The sequence below is a fragment of the Opisthocomus hoazin genome, chromosome 2, assembly GCF_030867145.1.
Source record: "Opisthocomus hoazin isolate bOpiHoa1 chromosome 2, bOpiHoa1.hap1, whole genome shotgun sequence".
Classification (NCBI taxonomy): domain Eukaryota; kingdom Metazoa; phylum Chordata; class Aves; order Opisthocomiformes; family Opisthocomidae; genus Opisthocomus; species Opisthocomus hoazin.
In genome coordinates, this window is record NC_134415.1 from 6,264,441 (window position 1) to 6,280,225 (window position 15,785).

Consider the following 15,785-nt stretch of genomic DNA (forward strand, 5'->3'; position numbering starts at 1 on the left):
AAAGCTAATTTGGAAGACACCATTCTTTCTACAGAAGAGTGAAAAAGGAAAGCAAACCATTTTCCCCGCTCACAGACTGCATATTGAACACACTGGGCTACAGATAAGTTATTATTTGATCTCAGGACCTTTGATATGCAATCTTTAAATGTTTTTCTTCCTGCCAGCGGAGTTCCAGAGTTAAGAGAGATCTTTATTTTGTTGCTATAAAAATAATATGAAAATGATGATAATACAGGAACATTGAGCCATTGCCCTACGAGGTGATTATCCCTCTCCTTCTTGAAAGTGTCACACAGATACAATTTCTTTAAAGGTGAGGGCGATGTGCTTGCTTTCAACGGGCTAAGGTTTTGTGCTAGAGTCTGAAGATCAGAACAATCTGATCTTAGATGGGCTAGAAAGTATGATACAATGTGCTAATTATAAGGTAAATTACAAGGAAAAGAACCTGAAACACCAAAACTGATGACAAATTACTTGGTCATATGGCTTTTAAGTACACCATGACGAAACTTGTGCAAATGGGGAGGGGTTTCGAACAGTAGCATGCATGGACTCCCAAACACTTCCCTTTGCTTTCTGATTCCAGTGAGCAAAATCATCCTGGCCTGCTTCAACTGAATCATCTCCTGCAATCTCAAAGGCCAGGATCAAGGAGTTTTCTTCGTGTAAACAAACCTGTTTACTCACACCAAAGCAGAGTAGTCACTCCAGTGTTGGTGTAATCCCTCCGAGCAGCTTCACACAGACCTGGAGGCTGCACTCTCGAAGTGGTGCACGCACAGCTGGGATGTGTACAGCGGTTTTTGGAATATTTTGTTAGTGTTTTGCTAAGTACTGAGAAACATCGTTCAGAAATTGGTATGGCTGCTTGCTTGTGTTGGTGTGAAAGTGCCTGAGAATGAAGAGAGAGGCCAGAACTTGTTTCCAGGTGGTTTATTGACTATTAAACTCTTACAGCCAGATAAAAGCAGCAGCAAATAACCTGATCCGTGTGTTACAACAGTGCTCAGTCTCACCTTCTCCCTCCCTGCATCGTATTTCTATCTAGGTCGCTGTGCAGCGCGAGGCTGTTGGTTGACCAGATATTGTTTCCACGTGTTGACCCAGACGTGGTGATGACAGGCACGTTTTCAGGCTGTTTATCCAAACCACCAGTGTCCCGACCCTGCTTCTGGCACGTATTTTACCTTCCTCCTTGCTGGCTCCGTGCCTGGTACGGTTTGCCTGGCCTTATGGGTGGAATTGGCTACACCGACATCTAAACAGCTCTGTAGGTAAAGCCGTCTTGCCATCAGCCTGTCAAGCGGAGGGCTACGAGGATGGTGAGGGGACTGGAGCATCTCTCCTACGACGAGAGGCTGAGGGAGCTGGGCTTGTTCAGCCTGAAGAAGAGAAGGCTGTGAGGGGACCTAATATATACTTACAAATATCTGCAGGGTGGATGTCAGGAGGACAGGGCCAGACTGTTTTCAGTGGTGCCCAGCGACAGGACAAGGGGCACAAACTGAAGCAGAGGAAGTTCCAGCTGAACACGACGAAGAAATTCTTCACTCTGAGGTGATGGAGCCCTGGAACAGGCTGCCCAGGGAGGCTGTGGAGTCTCCTTCTCTGGAGATATTCAAGACCCGCCTGGACAAGGTCCTCTACAGCCTGCTGTAGGTGACCCTGCTTCGGCAGGGGGTTGGACTAGATGACCCACAGAGGTCCTTTCCAACCCTGAACATTCTTTGATTCTGTGATTCTGTGAAGCGTAAATTCCACCACTACCCTGCAACTGCTATGTAATTAAACGTTCTCCTGCTAGGCATACTCTGGTTTAACGAGTTTTATGAGTCATGGCAGCAAAGGGAAAGGAGAGTCCCCAAAAACAAGAATAGGCACAAACACCCCCTTGATAATCATCTTATTTAGAGAGAGTAAGGTTCTCGCTTGTCCAGAGAAGCAAACACCAGGTCTCCTTGGATCCCTTGTCCGAGTATCTCACACTGATGCTCACTGAGGTACCCAGAGAAAGGGATTTTGCAGTTCTGAATTCCATAAAACTTTGTAGTACGGATGCTTGCAAGGAAGCGGTTTGGTGTGAGGGTGCAGCGCGTTGGTTTGAGAGTGCTTGAGAAGGACGGGCGAGGTGAGAACTTGCCAATTCTGCGCTGTTGTAAGCGCAACCCCAAACCCATCCACACCGTAGGACACGGGTTACACGCATGAGGAGAGCACGTCCCTCTCCTTCATATTGCCAGGGCGCAGCAGTCAAGATCCCAGTGTTTGAGGCAGCACCAAAACAATTTCTTCCGAGCTGCAAGCAACTACGTGCATGGAAATCGCGGGTGCCAGACGGCAGCCCAGCGGCACCACTCTCTTGCCCCGCTGAGGCAGAGGAGTGCACACCGTGGTGGTGGGCTGGTCCTGGCTGGAGGCCCCGTGCCCACCAAAGCCCCACCATCACTGCCCTCCTCAGCTGGACGGGGGAGAGAAAATATAACGAAAGGCTCAAGGGCTGAGATAAGGACAGGGAGATCCCTCAGCAATTACTGTCACAGGCAGAACAGATTGAACTCGGGGAGAAAAGAAAGTTTAATTTATCACCAATCAAATCAAATAACACCTTCCCCCCACCCCTCCCTTCTTCCCAGGCTTGACTTCACTCCCGAATTCTCCCCCTCCTCCCCCCGAGTGGCTCAGGGGGATGGGGAATGGGGGCTGCGGTCAGTCCGTCACACGCTGGCTCTGCAGCTCCGTCCTCCTCGCGCTCTGCCCCTGCCCCAGCGTGGGGTCCCTTCCACGGGAGACGGCTCCCCATGAACTGCCCCAGAGTGGGGTCCTTGCCATGGGGTGCAGTCCCTCAGGAACAGGCTGCTCCAGCGTGGGTCCCCATGGGGTCACAAGCCCTGCCAGCAAACCTGCTCCGGCGTGGGCTCCTCTCTCCACGGGGCCACAGGTCCTGGCAGGAGCCTGCTCCAGCACGGGCTCCCCATGGGGTCACAGCTTCCTTCAGGAATCCCCCTGCTCCGGCGTGGGGTCACTGCCACAAGCTATGGGTGGGGATCTGCTCCACTGTGGGCCCCCATGGACTGCAGGGACAGCCTGCCCCACCACGGTCTGCTCCATGGCTGCAGGGGAACCTCTGCTCCGGCGCCTGGAGCACCTCCTGCCCTCCTTCTGCACTGACCTGGGGGTCTGCAGAGTTGTTGCTCTCACATAGTCTGAATCTTCTCTCCAGCTGGAGTTGCTGTTGCGCAGTAACTTTTTCCCTTCTTAAATACCTTATCCCAGAGGCGCTGCCACTGTCGCTGATGGGCTTGGCCTTGGCCAGCGGCAGGTCCGTCTTGGAGCCAGCTGGCGTTAGCTTCATCGGACATGGGGAAGGTTCCAGCAGCTTCTCACAGAAGCCACCCCAGCAGCCCCCTGCTACCAAAACCTTGCCAGGCATACCCCATGCAGACCCGCATCGCCAGGGCCGTCCGCACCCCGGTCTGCATGCCCCCGGCAGCGTGCGCAGGGTGGCATTGCTCTGCTTCCCCGGGACCTCTGTGCCGGCTGTAGGTAACAGCCAAGGCGTGAAGAGCCAGGCAGGGAGCACGTGGGGACGAGAAAAGGCTGGGCCTACCTGGAGTTCCTCTGACCAGGCTCGCCCTCTTGCTTTAGCTCGCACCAAACACAACAGAATCACAGAATCACAGAATGGTAGGGGTTGGAAGGGACCTCTGTGGGTCATCTAGTCCAACCCCCCTGCTGAAGCAGGGTCACCTACAGCAGGCAAATGCCTACAACGAGCCACGGAAAGCAAATGTTGGCTGCCTCAGCTTCTGGGTGCGTGGGGCAAACCACCCCGGAGGGGTACAAGCCAATCTTGAAACTCCGGGTCGGTCGGCTGGAGGGATCCCCGCTCGCCCAGCCCTCGGGCACAGACCCCACCGGCGTGCCTCCACCTACTTGCTAGCAGTGAACCGGGTTCAGGCAGACCTGGCGCTTCAGCTGCTCGAGCCAGCGCCTCTCGCCTCGACTCCAGAGGCTGAGGGAAGCACGTCCAAGCCCCAGCAGAGCAGCCGTGGTTACCTCGTGTAGCCTCATGTGGTGGGCATCCTAACCCACCGGCAGGAGAAAGCGGCACGTGGAATGCTCTGCGAGACCCCACAAACCCGAGGCAGGCGTCTGACCTGCGGAAAGCAGCGGGATTCACACACAGCCCGCTCCTCCAGACCCAGCCGATGTCTTGCTTCTCCCCTTTTCAGAGCTCCAGGCAATTTTTGAGGTAGCCACCGAAGCACACGCCTGAGGTGCTGGCAGAAGAGCAAGGCCTGTGCAAGCAAGAAAGTTGTTCCCTCCACGAGAAGCACAGGAGGGCTGGCATACAGCGCCTTCAGTTCGTACATCTGAGGAAAAATGAAAAACCAGTAAACGAAACTGCCTGCTTGTTTCGGCTCAGGTGACTGGAGACTGAGACTAGGTAGCGTGAGTCAGTATAATTTAATTTCCATTTCTCTGTCTTTTGTAAGCTGTGAAGTTCATGCTGATTTTCTGTGTCTCATATGACTTTCTCAATCTTCATAGGCTTCAGTTCTGATCTCTTTTTAAACTTTGATGTTTCATAGAATCATAGAATCATTAATGTTGGAAAAGACCTCTAAGATCATCAAGTCCAGCCGTCACCCCAACACCACCATGCCTGCTAAACCATGTCCACAAGTGCCACATCCACACGTTTTTTGAACCCCTCCAGGGATGGGGACTCCACCACTGCCCTGGGCAGCCTGGTCCAATGCCTGACCACTCTTTCAGTAAAGACATTTTTCCTAATATCCAATCTAAACCTCCCCTTATGCAACTGGAGGCCATTGCCTCTCGTCCTATCGCTGGTTACTTGGGAGAAGAGACCAACCCCCACCTCACTACATCCTCCTTTCAGGGAGCTGTAGGGAAGATAAGGTCTCAGCCTCCTCTTCTCCAGACTGAACAGCCTCAGGTCCCTCAGCTGCTCCTCATCAGACTTGTTCTCCAGACCCCTCACCAGCCTCATTGCTCTACGCAACAGCTTCCATGCTGTTTTTAATCTTGCAGACTATTTTTGGATAATATCTGCAAGGTGTGGTCTTCTTTAGCTAGCCTCACAGCCAGAACTGTGCCAGACTCCTTCTCTCGTATGCTGATTGCTGCAACATCCCTTCTCTGGTTTGAGATGCACACGTTTGCCCTGCAGATATTTATTCACAGGGCTGCTGCAAGAGTTGTTCGCTTGCTGTTTTGTCACCGCTTTCCGCTGACATCTCCGCCGGAGTAGAAGTCCTCAGCCCCATTTACACAGGCCCGTTTATGTTGTGGCTGGTGGTACTTCTCTACATGTGCAGACGGACTTGCTCGCACAGGCGCAGCGGGTCGAGGGATTTTGCTGCGCCCCGGGTTGCTGCGACACCCCCGAGCACCGCACCCCCCTCGGGGCTCGCCGCAGGCCACTGACCCGCTGCCAGCGGCTGTTTTGTTTCCAGCATCACCTTTCCTGTTGTCCCAAGGCCCCATCGCCGTCACGCACCGCTCCCACGACGGGCGAGACAGCGAGGAGCCCTGGGGAAAGGCGGCCGCAGGGTGCCAGAACAGCCCTGCCACCCCCGGCGCAAATCCCTCCGCCGTGAGCTCCAGCTGCCTCGGGAAACGGGGCATCAAGGGGAAGCTCGGGGCCAGATGACCCCATTTTTGTTGGTATAATCCACGATGGGCCACTCGGAAGCGATCTGCACGTTCAGGTAGCCCAGAGCCCCGTCTCGCCTGGCAGCCAGCACTGCAGACTGCGCCCGCACAGACGCTCCCTCGCCACCTCTCCTGCCTCGGCCGAGGTGTTGCGCGAGTTATCTGGGGGCTGATTTTAAGGACCAGTAGGGCACTGATCTGTTGTTTTTCTGAGATGCGTGCTATACACATGGAAATACTGTAAAGCCATTCTCAACAAGCACAGACTGAATTTCCACTAACTTTAAACCACAGCTGCTTGTCTTTGCTTTCAGTGCCTGCAGAGCCCATCTCCATTCTCTCCCTGAGAAAATACAAGGGGAGATGCCACCTTCAAGGAGATGCCCCATACCGCCTTTAGCTTTTATCCCTGCAACCTCGTGCTCTCTGTCACGCTGCCTTCTGCTGTCAGGAGATGCTCCCAGTGAACGTCCCCTTTCCAAACGCTCCTTAGACTGGTTTGCAGCCAGACTGGCAGTGGCAAAGCTGCTGGTGTCCTGCTGCCCCGTGGGCTGGCCAGGCAGTGACCCCGCAGTGCCAACGCATTTCTAAACGGCCGTGACACCGGGTGGTACCACAGACAGAATGCCGCCCGGTTTCTCTGCACACCACAAACGAGATGAACCCGGATCTTAGAAATTAAAATAGAAATATATAGGCTCTGGGGCCGTGCAGATGGTTCTACACGGAGCTAAGGAAATAGAGATCGCAAGGTTGATAAAAATAATGAAGAAAATATTCTAGATTTTTCTGTGACTTCTCTTACTGTCATGCAGAATTTGCCTTGCAGGCTAATCTAGGGCATCAATCTATTTTTTTGTAAGACAGCAGTTTCTTTCTTCCCCAAGCCATGTTCTGATGTTAGTATTTTACAAAAATAAAACGAAAGCTTAATCATTTTAGCTTCTCGATGCTAGAAGATGGTACAGTTACAACAGTGCAGAAGTAATCACCCCCACCTGTTGTGCAGACAGCATAGAGAGGTTTGATAACAGAATAGCAATTCCCTAAGAAGAACTGAAAGAAATTGACAGCCTAAGCCACCTCTCTATCATCCAAAGTAAGGCTTTTGCCAGTATAAACTAGTTTGGTTACAAAACATCACAGTTCTTACTGCAATTATTATACTAGGAAAACTCGTAGATCCAGACTGCCTACAAAAACACGACGGCAGCAGCCACCAATATCCTGAGGACTTGTTACGCTGGAGTCAGTTCACTCGCAGCTCCTCATTTCAGTGGAAGCTATTCCAAGAATGACTTTGTCCCACTGGACTGGATTCCCTCTCATAACAGAGGCGTAAAGTGCACCTCTAGTATAAGCACATATTCCAGGAAACATGTAAAAAGTAAGATTTTTTTTTTTTGTGAGGGTTGGGGGAAGGACTGCGGGGTGAATATGAGTCATTTCTGTATTGCTGCAGGAATGCCGCCCCTCCACGAACCACCCAACGTCCCACCAGCGTGCTGCCTCCTTATTTCACAGAATCACAGAATGGCAGGGGTTGGAAGGGACCTCTGTGGGCCACCCAGTCCAACCCCCTGCCGAAGCAGGGTCACCCAGAGCAGGCTGCACAGGACCGCGTCCAGGCAGGGTCTTGAATATCTCCAGAGAAGGAGAGAGGCTGGTAAGATTTTTGCAGCTCCAGGTGGCCACTTTTCCCCTCCTCGATACCACAACTACGCCTCGCAGTCGACGCAACAGTTAACCGGGACTTTTTCTAGCTTGGTAAATACATCTGCGTGAAGGCACCGGGCGGCGAGCGCGGCCGCGAGCAGGGCTGAGGCGCGGGCCAGGCAGCGCCCAGCCCAGGGCTGAGGCAGCCGCGTGCCGGGCAGGAGCAGCTCGCTCCCTCCCGGCACGTAAGCGGTGGAAGCTCACAGCACGTAGGGCACAGCGGTGTTAATCGCTCTCAGCTACGCCCCTTCCCAGCCCCACGCTTTGGTTTCCGCCGGTGATCGGGTTGGGCTGGTGAGGGGCATGACAGGTTACCTGCGAATGGATGGCTCGGGGACCTACCTTACTGGCTTGGGGACATCCTGGGCAGCTGGCCCCACACTCAGCCTGGGCTCTTCCCCCGTTGTGGGGCTCATCTGAACCCTCCTTCTGTCTTCTCCGCTGTGCTGTGGCTCTCCTAAGCCTGACGGAGAAATAAAAGCACGATCTTCCTTTCATCAGGAGAAACGGAGCTGCTCGGGGCACCGAGGCAGCAAGACGCGGGGAATGCTGACGTGAGTCAGGTTTGGCTCTCACCGCCGGCAAAGTGGCTGGAATGGCAGTGGCTTTGCTACATATTTCAGCTACAGCAGGGCTTGGGAAGATCACAGAATCACAGAATGTTCAGGGTTGGAAGGGACCTCTGTGGGTCATCTAGTCCAACCCCCCTGCCGAAGCAGGGTCACCCAGAGCAGGCTGGAACGGGAGGGTGCAAACTACTGTCCCTGCTCCCACCACTGCTATTTCTCCCTCCTGCCATGGTAGTAGGACAGCACACCCAACTCTCATGGTCTTCTGCCAGCTCCCTGTTCCAGCCTGGCCGTTTCCATCTTCCGTGAGCGGTGCGAGCCAGTCCCAGTCCTGGCCTTTTATCCTTGGAGTGGCGAAAATCAGCTTCGCTGGCTCTGCTGGGGAGCCCAGAGAAATGGCTTTGGCCGGACAGACCCAAGCAGGTGCCCTGAAGTGCAGCGTTCCTCGGGTCTGTCCCAGCCAGCACCAGGCACGGGCTTGGCGTGTTTGGTACCTTCGCTTAACGATTAATGCCAGCCTGGTTTACTCCATGTGGCAGCAGCCTAGGAAAACACACACAGTCAGTGACTGGACCTCAGCTAGGAGGGTGGTAACACATTAAAACTCCTTTAATTCAGTCTTTGCACTTGTCAGTCAGATGTTTCGCGCGCAGCCGAGTGGTGCTCAGACAGCATAGGCAATATGGCCTACGCACGCGGTCTCACGTGGCTCCGGCTGTGACCATCATTGCTCTTTCCTCTTAGGTTTGGGTCAACGGTGAGGAGAGCTCGCGCGCAGGCTGGCTGCTGGCGGCTGTTTCACACGTGGTCAGCTCGGCCCCGGCTTTGCACTGAGCGTGGCTCAGACTGTCCCTGGCCAGCATGGTGCAAACCACTGCCGTTCACAGGTGGAGATGACCCTGCTCGGGCGTCAGGGGCTGTGTCGCCCGGGGTGTGTCCCTCCACGGAGAATCATGCCTTGGGCTTCTTCTCACTCCCCTGCTTGGGTGAGGGGGAGTTTGTGTTAATGTGCCAGGTTGAAAACTTCAGTGCTTTAGGAGCTGCTTCACAGGCAGCTCAGCTGTCCCATCTCAGGAGAGACAGCCTCCACGGAATCACAGAATGTCAGGGGTTGGAAGGGACCTCTGTGGGTCACCCAGTCCAACCCCCTGCCGAAGCAGGGTCACCCAGAGCAGGCTGCACAGGACCTTGTCCAGGTGGGTCTTGAGTATCTCCAGAGAAGGAGACTCCACAACCTCCCTGGGAAGCCTGGTCCAGAGCTCCATCACCCTCAGAGTGAAGAAGTTCTTCCTCATGTTCAGCTGGAACTTCCTCTGCTTCAGTTTGTGCCCGTTGCCCCCTGTCCTGTCGCTGGGCACCACTGAAAAGAGTCTGGCCCCATCCTCCTGACACCCACCCTGCAGATATTTATAGGCATTTATAAGGTCTCCTCTCAACCTTCTCTTCTCCAGGCTAAACAAGCCCAGCTCCCTCAGCCTCTCCTCGTAGGAGAGATGCTCCAGTCCCCTCCTCATCCTTGTAGCCCTCTGCTGGACTCTCTCCAAGCAGCTCCTCATCTTTCTTGAACTGGGGAGCCCAGCACTGGACACAGCGCTCCAGGTGGGGCCTCACTAGGGCAGAGTAGAGGGGGAGGAGAACCTCCCTCGACCTGCTGCCCACACTCCTCCTAATGCATCCCAGGATCCCATTGGCCTTCTTGGCAGCCAGGGCACGCTGCTGGCTCATGGTCAACCTGTCATCCACCAGCACTCCCAGGTCCCTCTCCGCAGGGCTGCTCTCCAGCAGGTCAGCCCCAGCCTGTACTGATGCATGGGGTTGTTCCTCCCCAGGTGCAGGACCCTGCACTTGCCCTTGTTGAACTTCATCAGGTTGATGAAGTTCCTCCAGGAGAAGGGGAGAGTGGGCAGTGACACACAGACACCTGACAGCTGTAGGACTCTACCTGTGTGGGTGAGTTAGCCGCCTTTGCCCGCTTTTGTAAAATACTGCAAGGTCTATGCATTTCGGTACCTGCCCTCGGCACGTGTTACTCATTTGTTAAAAGCCTGCCGGTTATTCCCCTTCGTCTGCTGCACCCGACTGCTGTTTATCCTAATTTGGCATTTGGAAAAATCTTGTCACCCAAAGGACACTGGCAGAAGGTGACAGTAAGCAAGGAGAAAACAAGGACAACTGCATATATTCCATGTGGGTAGATTACTTGTTCTTTTCCTGTGGAACAACTGTGGATGTTTTTCTTACTTTAAAAAAACGCCCAAACCCAAACCCCCAACCAGCCCCCAAACCTCTGGCTAACTACCAGGCGCAGCTACGCCAGCCGTAGCCGGCTGCGTGCGCGCGGCTGAGCGATGCTCCCCCGGAGCAGGGCACATTCCGGTTACTTGGCTCTTGGGATTAACTGTCCCTTTCATCAAGTTGGCTTGGGCTGCTGCTGCTGTTGATCATGCAATGCAAATCTGCCTGAGCAAGACTCTCAGGCGATTGATTACAGAAGAAAGCCGTTCTGACAACCTTTGCATAACAAAGCCCAACCCCTGGATGTTGCAGGCTGTTGTTGCCGTAGACAGGAACTGTTTATTGATCACAGCCAGATAAAAACATGCATCCTTTACACCAAGCGATGCTGAAGATCTAGTGCAGCAAGATGAAAGTCGTCATTTATGCCAGTTGGGGGAAAGAGCTCTGCCAGAACGTGGGAGGACGTACGTTATCTAACATCCTACCTAACACGTAGCGGCTGAGAGCAACAACTAGGAGGAGAATTACGACGCTTCTGCTTGTGAAACATCATGCCTGAGAAGCAGAAGGGTGTGGATTTACTCACACCTCGGTTTAGGTGCCTGAATGAAGCATCGGTGTCGGGAGCGCAGTCGTCCTGGGTGCTCCCTCAAAGAGAGAGGGACGCAGTTCAGATTTGAGGAGGGATAAATGGCTTTCTGCAGGCACCTGCCTCTCTCTTGACTGCAGAAGAAGAGCTACGCTCCTCATCTGGGACGAGCCCAGCTGCAGCGAGGGAGCAGCGTGGCAGAAACACTGCCTGGAGGGGAGATACTGCTGGCTGTTTGGAGAAGACGCTGCTGGTTGTTTGGGGCTGCTCTTAAAGAAGAGAGTGGAGAGAGTCCAGCGGAGGGAGGGCTACGAGGATGATGAGGGGACTGGAGCATCTCCCCTACGAGGAGAAGCTGAGGGAGCTGGGCTTCTTCAGCCTGGAGAAGAGAAGGCTGAGAGGGGACCTTATAAATGCCTATAAATATCTGCAGGGTGGGTGTCAGGAGGATGGGGCCAGACTCTTTTGAGTGGTGCCCAGCGACAGGACAAGGGGCAACGGGCACAAACTGAAGCAGAGGAAGCTCCAGCTGAACACGAGGAAGAACTTCTTCCCTCTGAGGGTGACGGAGCCCTGGACCAGGCTGCCCAGGGAGGCTGTGGAGTCTCCTTCTCTGGAGATATTCAAGACTCGCCTGGACAAGGTCCTGTGCAGCCTGCTCTGGGTGACCCTGCTTCGGCAGGAGGGTTGGACTAGATGACCCACAGAGGTCCCTTCCAACCCCGAACATTCTGTGATTCTGTGATTCTGTGAAGGGAAGGGGGGAAATCCTAAACGATAGGAGCAGGATTCCTCTGGGGAAGGGGACAGCCAGAGCCAGCAGCAGTCAGCATGTGCAGCAGGTCCTGGTATCTCCAGCCCGGAGGTGTGCTCGGGAGGAAGGTTGTGCTGGGACAGTCCCCGTCAGATAAGAACCTCCTGCGATGCCAATCCCAAAGCTACGCTGATTTACACTAGGATGAAAATAGCCCTCGGAGGTTTCACACTAGTGAAAGGTCAGCCAGACTGGGACACCAGGGCCAACGTATAAAGGAGCGGGCGAAACAGCAACTTTTCTCCCTACGTGCTGGAGCTCTGCTGTAAAGATAGACTCCTGAACTATTTACTGGGACAATTGCGTGTCCCCCCTTCCTAGGAACAGGTTTACCTCTGAATGCTGTCACACCATGAGAATAGGTATTGGATGGTTTTGAGGAGCCCTGGGCTCAGGCCAGGACTGTACTGTGCTAACAGGGAATTTGAAATACAGCCCTGTCCCATGTGCCCTGCCTTCCCCGAGCTTGCTCACCGTGCGTTCCCTGTTAACACTTTCTACGAAAAGTGGCCAGATCCCCGTCTCAAAGCCCATGGGACAACTTGGTACCAGCAGAGCTTACATCCATGTGAGCTGCCCAGATGGACAAGCTCAGCGCAGCTCCTTGATGCCAACGTGTGCGAAGGAAAAGCCAGCTTTTACTTTCCCATCAGAACGCTGCTTTCCCCGGGGGGTACCCGCTCCTTCCTCTGACCACAGAAAGCCGCTGCCAGCAAGGAGGAGGGAGAGCGGGATGGGGCAGCTTCAGGGAGGGTTTGGAAAAGCTCCAGTTATTGCAAGGCTGGTACCACGCTGAATTAAAAAAGGCGGGTGGTTCAGCAAACCTGGCGTGGCCAGCAGTGCCGAGGTGGCAGAGGGCTTTTTCCTGGTGGTCAGCCCCGAGCTTGTAGGGGATGAGGAGGGGAGGGAGGCAGCTGCACGTCAAAGCAGTGGAGGTGAAAGCGTGCATCGCTACCAACACGTGTAGAAGGCCAGTCCCCGGGAGATGATCGGTGGCTTCGGAGGTCTGAGGTGCTCCAGATGTGATTGACTGACAGAGCTCACAGTCCTATTGCCCGACCCACAGTCTCCTCTGACCCTTCTTCCAACCGCCAGCCTTTGCAGTTCGTGAATCTGAAAGAGCGCTTCCGTGATGTGCTTTCGCACCTGGCCATCCATCACGGCCAACACATTGTTTTGAAAGCAGTAGGGTCCGGAAAAGATCATGTTAAACTTCTCGAAATACACATTTCTTTCACCCAGTGAGAAAGGCGTCTGGCCCACGATGGATGTGTAGCCACACCATGGATAATCACCGGTAGGTGCTATCTCCTCTTCCTCCTCCTCTCCCCGTGAGCCTTCCTGGCACCTGCACCAGCACCTGTGTTTCGGCCAGGCCCGGTGCTTGCTCTGACAGGTCCCCACGGACACTTGTGCCACCACAGCCGAGAGCACCAGCCCTGGGGCAGGGGCAGAAATGCCGCAGGTGGGCTCGGCATCCCGCCTGCCACAGAGCCTCCTTGTTCCCCGTTGCCTTGCTGGAGGAGGCACCCGGGCTGGAGAAATGAGCCGCTTACCTACCGCCTAAGATCAAAATGAAGAGGATCTGTGGAAAACTGGCAAGTATTAAGCAATGCCCGGGGCAGCTGGAGAAAGAGAAGAGGATTTTGTGTTCTGCGCAGCGCTGTGAGAAAAAGGGAGCAACCTTCCTCGAGGGCTGGGAGACAGAGGTTCAAAGATTCACCTCCCAGTCTGTGCAGCCGGTGAGACGCCCGCTTGTGTAAGACCAGACTCCAGGAACGCCTTCCTGGGACACCACCGGCAGCTGCTCCGAGGACAGGAGCGGGGACGGAGATGGGAACAGATCCCTTCAAGCACCGAGCCTGGCCTGGGTCGCCGCAGGCAGCCATGTGGTGCAGGCTCTTTGGAAATGAAATGCACCTCACACCAAAAATCGGCGTTTGTTGCTGTCTTCCTCTGCGGGAAGCCTGCTTGGTCATGCCTCTGGCAGCTAGGAACTTTCCTCTAATTTCAGGACTCGGTGTGTTGGTGGCCAGTTTGCACTCAAATATTTTTGAGCCAGACCATCCTTCAAGTTGAAGAGTCTGTCTTTTCCCCTCCTGTCCCCCCCACGGTGCTTATGGAGAGAAATCGTAAGCTCTCTCATCCTTTGCTTTGCTGAAATTCTTCTCGTGTCTCACAGGACAGGCTGTCCGTTCCCCGTAATTTTCCTGGACACCTCTTCACAGCACCTGTTCCAGTTTGAGGGCTTTCTGAAAATAGAGCTAACTGGAACTGTATACAGTATTCCAGATGAAGTTCCTCTGGTGCCTTTTTTACAGTGCTATTAGCATCATTTCCACCTCTTTTCTGTCCAATTTTTACAAGAGTGTTTCACTCTGTTTGCATAACTTCTTCTCTCAGGGATCTCTGTGCGTGATGTCCTTAACTTCTGCAGCACTGGCAACACCCTCCAGCTTTCTGCTGCTGACAGATTTCATCACACATCAGTCATGTTTCACAACGCTCCTGGGTTTTTTATATCCAAACCGTCAGTAAGAATATTGAAAGCCCTAAGACTGGTCTTTGTGGAACCCCCTCATTCCAGCATGATAGCTTTCCAACATTACTTATCTTCTTCCCTTCAGGCAGTTCCTCAGCCCTTCAGAATTTGCCTACTAATCTCCATCTTCTCCAGTATGCCTTTTAATTACCTAAGTAGTGACACTGAATCAAACGCTTTGCTGAAGTCCAATAGGTGAGACCTGCCATGCTTCCTCTGCCAAAGAGATTGGGTTATCGCATCTAAGAAAGATAATTGCTTAGTTTGGCACGATCTGGTTTTGAAAGACCCATCTTGCATTTTATCCTGTTTCCCAGCTGCTCATTACATGCAATTTGTAATTATTCATTCCTCTAAATTTGTTCTAAAGGTCTTAATATGCAGTTGGCAGATACCTGGTGAGGACGTGTTCTGTACACTTTCTCGTAAATCAGATACGGGGTTTTTGTGTGACCGATCTAAATAATACGCTATGCCTGCTTGTGTTTTCATCAGCTTTTAACACGGTCTATTTTTAATTCTTCATTTATCAGTCAGGTGAGTGCTTGCTCCTGAAGGTGTAGGCAGATTCACTGACCTTGTTCCGGACCTTCTGTACGAGCTTTATGTGTTTTCATCTATTTTATACTTTAGTTCTCAGGTTGTGCGTTGTGTGAGCGCTTTATGCCTCCAGGCTCTGGGGAGAACGGGTTGTAAAATTTGCAAAGAGCTGCTTGGCTGACTGTAGAATATAAAATTAGTGTTTGAAAGGGGAGGGCAAAACAGCCAGGGTAAATGCAGTGTTTCTCCTTGGAGTCACTCAGGTTCTTTGAGAGCTGCAGCGTTGCAGGAGCAACTCAATGTCAGGGGAACACAGGAGTTTGTTTTCGTCGGACGGGCGCTTTCCCTGCCAAGCTGGCAGCAGCTGTAGGCGAAGCCTTAACAGGGAAGCACTTTCATAGTGCCTGTGCTGGGAGGGGAGCCCTCCACCAGTGAACGAGTGACAGAACAAGTGACCTTCACCTTCTGATCTCCTTCCATCACCTTTCTGCCATCTTTTTTTTTTTTTTCTTGTTTAGGGAACTCTTGTCATTTCTGAACTCCAGTAATATTCTTCACGGTGATCTTCGCAAGCCCTCCAAACATCTCTTCTCTTTTTCTTAGTTCCCGAGACGCTGGATGGCAGGGAACGCATGTACCCCCGAGGATCTGCGCATTGCAAGGGCAGAATTCACAAGGTGAAAAAAACAAGTATTGTGTAACACTCCGTTTCCCAGCGTGGCAAAGATAAGGTTTCCTTCAGTCCTCGAGGTGTTTCCCGCAGCCATTCTGAGGATCGCCTCCACAGCCTGCTCTGAGTTCTGGGAGATTCTGGAGGAATCCTGCATCAAGCCTCCATGGTTCAGGGGTCTAACATCTGAGCCAGCAGTGTGCCCTGGCTGCCAAGAAGGCCAATGGTCCCCTGGGGTGCATTAGGAGGAGTGTGGCCAGTAGGTCGAGGGAGGTTCTCCTTCCCCTCTACTCTGCCCTAGTGAGGCCCCATCTGGAGTACTGTGTCCAGTGCTGGGATACCCAGTTCAAGAAAGATGAGGAGCTACTGGAGAGAGTCCAGAGAAGGGCTATGAGGATGATGAGGGGACTGGAACATCT